Source organism: Buteo buteo, chromosome 9, assembly GCF_964188355.1.
Source record: "Buteo buteo chromosome 9, bButBut1.hap1.1, whole genome shotgun sequence".
Classification (NCBI taxonomy): Eukaryota; Metazoa; Chordata; class Aves; order Accipitriformes; family Accipitridae; genus Buteo; species Buteo buteo.
In genome coordinates, this window is record NC_134179.1 from 28,930,524 (window position 1) to 28,935,307 (window position 4,784).

The following is a 4,784-nucleotide window of genomic DNA, read 5'->3' on the forward strand; positions in this document are numbered from 1 at the left end:
ACACACGGAGTTGTATGTGTGCACTAGTGTGCAAATCAAATGTTTTCAGTGCATGGCCTCCTCTGCCTGGGAAATGACCAGACACTGAGAGCATGCAGAGCTGCACCAGCCATGCCTTGTGCAGCTGAGAAAGCACCCAAGGGCTAAGGATGTTGGTGGTCTGTGAAGCTCAGCAACCTGAATATGACTTTGGGAAAAAGATACTGTAGTTACAAGTCTGGCCTGCTGCTTTTTTTTTTTTTTTTTTTAAGTGCTGCCCTTGCTGCACAGTACCAATGCCTAGGTAACATTTTTAAGGAAAAAAAATTAGCTCCCATACAAACCTTTTCTTCAAATAAATTTCAGGTTTTCTTTTTTTTTTTATTAAATGAGAAAAATATTAAAACAGACATTTACTATTAAACAGGCACTTCTTTTAAAACTGCCAATCTATTTTCTTTTGTCAAAAGCTAATGAATGGAACATTTCAATTAGCTGTTCACTTACCCACAGCCCTGCTAAAATAATACTGAGACTCCTATACACCTCAGTTAGAATTTAAGCTTTTGGAACTCAATTGATCCCCCGAGTGCTTCTGGACTTCATGAGGGAGAGAAAAGCCCCAAGAGTCTAAGACTAAGATGTGACAAACTCAACATCTGTTCAATGCACTCATCGTATCACATCACATGGACAGAGTTTATTTTGAGGGTGGAGCTTAACAGAAGTCCCCCACATAATTTTTCTTCCTGATTCTCCCCCTGTGTATAGTTAGCCTTTTACAGCATCAGCCACACGTATTAAATTGTGATAGTAGCTAAATACAAAGCTTGGCAATCCACATAAAAGCACCAGAATTATTACTCTGGGATCTTTCAGAAGAAATAGCAGCTGGTGCTGAGACGTTAACAGCATAAACACTGCCAACTCAAGTCCCTCTTTTTTCAGCAAAGGAACAAAACCCACAAACAAGCAGAAGTCCAGCTTCTTAGCAAATACTTTCTCCTTCAAAACTGTTTTGAGCCAGAGAAAGGCAGTAGTGGCAGCTGCTGGCTGAAAAGGGCAACTGTCTTTTTCTTTCTGAGTGGAGTTAAGGACTGGTGCGTCAGATGGCACAGAAACAAGCGCATATCCATACTGACTCTCCCAAGGTAAGAGAGTCTGTGCTGCTGTTACACAGCTGCAAGTATGTCTCTGAGTCTTGGCACATACAGGAGCTGTCACCGAGTATCCCCAAGTTGCACGAGCAGAAACTGTGCCGAGCCCCACAGAAACCTCAGGACTTCGGTCCACCCTGCCCTCTTCTTCACTGTTGCCTTGATCCCAGAAGAGAATAACCCCTGCCTCACCCCAGGTTATCATGGCTTGACTGTCTCCTCCTGTCAGAAGACTACTTTGTCACAGCTAACCAGTTGTGTGATGACAACTGTTAGCACATAGCCCTTGCTGCGCAGGCAGAGGCTCACAGCAGCATGCTGGGGACAGAAAGGTTGGGGGAGCTCGGCAGGAGTGCGGTGCTCACCATGAAGTGAGGCTTCTCATTTATTTGAAGAGGTGGCACAGAGACATCAGCTGGGACAGCCCCTGACAGATCACCTGTAACAAATGATCTCTGAGCTGACAGAGGCTTTGGAGCCACAGCTGCTCTTGTCATCGCTGGGAGGAATAAAGCTCTACACAGCTGGCTGCAGCTGGCAGTCCCAACCCTTGCAGCAGCAGCAAGAAAGACTCATCGCTCTCTTTTTGTATCTTTGGAGATGAATCTTCCCTGAATCTATCCTGCTTTGAAGAGATGTGAGTGAGGACAAGAAAATAAAATAAGATTTATAATCTCTTTTGATCAAAATTTAAGAAGAATCTCTAGTGAGGTGATTTCAAGGATGACAAAGAGGAAACCCTAATCACACCTGATTCACACTCTTGTGTATCTCTTACTATGGCTAAGTTGCTTTTCTCTCCACTGTCACGTCGAAAGCAATGGGAAGACTGAAATGGCCTAATTGGGAGCATGACTAGGTTGCCTGTCCTATATATAAATTAACATTTTAATATGGTGTTCCAGTGTGATTACTGGCTTTCAAATGTCAACTATACTTGGAATAATAATTACCAGTGGCATATATTAGCTTAAATATCCCACTTGTATTAAAAGGAATACTTGTAAGGGAAATAAAAACTCAACAACTTGTGATATCTAGATAACAACTACTGAAGACTTAAGAGTAACTGCATATTTTTAATTGCTACTTACTTTTTGTATTTTGGTTACCTTAGTCAATGAAATAGATCATCATCTTTACTTTTCAGTTCTCACACAGCATATTGCTGCAAGTATACTTCAGAAAAAATTTTAAACACGATGTTCAAACCACAGAGCTGTATTTTTCTAAAAAGTTTCACAACGTTTGAGAAAATACGTGTAATGTCATATCTTGCCAGTTTTATTGTATCTATTTGAAGCAAAACATATTTGTTTTGATTTTAGGATGCCTATTACCCTTCCTTTGAAAGTCAAGTCTCTTGTGAGATATAATCTCATCTCTCGAGAATATTTAGAATTAACTGACTAATAACCATGCAAATTATATAACCTCAGACTAAAAATGTGTGGTGGGTTGACCCTGGATGGGCAGCCAAACTCCCACCCAACTGCTTGCTCACTCCCCCACCCTGCCCTGCAATGAGCTGGACAGGGGAGAAAATAAAAAGAACAGGAGCAAAAGAGCTTGTGGGTTGAGATAAAGATGGGGAGATCACTTGCCAGTTACTGTTGGGGGCAAACCAGACTTTATGTGGGGAATTTAACTTAATGTATTGTCAGTTGAGATAAATATTTGAGTACTGATTTGGATACTGGGAAACAAAACCAAAAACCCCAAACCAAACGTTTATACACTTAAGTAAACCAGCTTTTCTCCACCTTCCCCAGGCTCATCTTCATCCAAGCACCTCTCCTCCCCAGGCCCCCACCCCGATTATCACTGCGCATTACACCCAGTCCCTTCAGTGAGGCAACGGCGGAGTGGTGGGGATGCAATCAGGACACAGAAGTTTCTCTCTGCTGCTCCCTCCTTCTCACTCTTTTCCTAGCTATTTTGGGTTGTACCTGCTCCAGCATGGACTTATCCATAGGGTGCAGTCCCTCTTGGGGTTTGTACACGCTCCAGGGTGTGTGTGCGTGTGCTTGTGTGTCCTCCACAGCTTCTTGGCGGTGGTGGGGTGCCTGGCCCACCACGGAGCACCTCCTCCTCCTCCAACCTTGGTGTACCCCTGCTGTTTCTCACTCTTTTTTCTTCCCTCCTCCTGTCTCTGCTCTTTCTTAAATATGTTTGCACAGAGGCACCACCAGCTTTGCTGATGGGCTTAGCTGTGTCCTGCGCTGGGTCCATTTTGGAACTGGCTGAAACCATCTGTGTCCAACACAGGACAGCCCCAGCCTCTTCCCCCTGCAGGCCCCCCCCCCTCCCCGCCAGCACCTGGGCACCTGCACCCCACACAGTATGTCATTATTCAGATAGAAGGCTTCATAATACTTTTTAATCATTTATAATACTCCTGTTTCTGAACTGGTTTTTGTACATCTCAAGGGAAGCAATTAAAACTAACATGGAAATAGTGAAAAGTGCCAGACATTTTGGAAAACTTCTCTTCCTTTAGAAGCAGCTTATTACCTACATACACAGTCACACATAAATTAATTATAAGAACCTTTAGGTACTGCTAGATCTAACTAGAAACAGGCAGTATCACCAGGGTCTTATTCTGTGCTTGGGCATCTCCTTTCTCCAGCCAGTCTGGAGTTTCTGGTCTGAACCACAAAGTTGAATACCCAGTTATAAATAGCACATGACACTTTTTTTCAAAGAAGTAATAGAAAAACATATATAATATAGGTTTGCAGCCCACTAGAGTGAATTAGCTCTTGCTTGCACAAACCAACGTGTCTCCTACTCAGCCGTTTAGGACTACAGCTAATTTGTAGGACTTGGGCATACTTCTAAGTTCCTGGACTGGGCACATGTGTGGCTAAATCATGAGCCCACAAAAGACAGGGACTCCTCATCCTCAGGCCCTCACTTCTCCTCCCCTTGTAGGAAAGAAAGAAACCTGGGTGTGCAGATGGCGAAGGAGCAGGAGTGTCCTCCAGCCAGGTCATCATCCAGCTGATGGGGGCACTGAGACCTTGGCAAATACTGACCTATGCCTCTGGAAGCCAATTTGCCTTTGGTCATTGTGTTTCACACATTCACCTCTACATCTATCCAAATGCATTCTGCTAAAGCAGTCTTGATTGGAACACTTCACAGGATGGAGAATCCATGACTTCTTTGAGCTTGTTCCAGTGTTAATCATTTTCATCATTAGGTGTGTTTTGCTTCTTTTTGTGCTTGGCTTCAGCCCCCAGTCATTAGTGCTTGTTGCACCTTTCCCTGCTAAATTAAAGTGCTTTTTGATACTATTATTTTAGTTCAGTTAAGTTTTTTAAGATAGTGAGAATTATTTAATTATGCTTTTCCCTGAAATAAGCTAGACAAATCTCTTGCTGTGAGGCATTTTCTTCAGTTTTTGAACTTCAGAGTTTTTCAATACTCTCCCTTCTTCCAAGATAGTTTAAAAGCGTGGACAGCAGAAGCGGACCCAGTATTTTATTAGGTGAAATCACTTCCCTCCTTCCACTGCCCTACGTACCAATCTGAGAATTGTACTAGCTCTTTTTGCAAGGAGATCTCAGGATTGCTGACATCATATTGAGATTCATGTCTGCTCTGACCTGTGCCTCCAAATCAGACCTGCAGCTTTTGGAG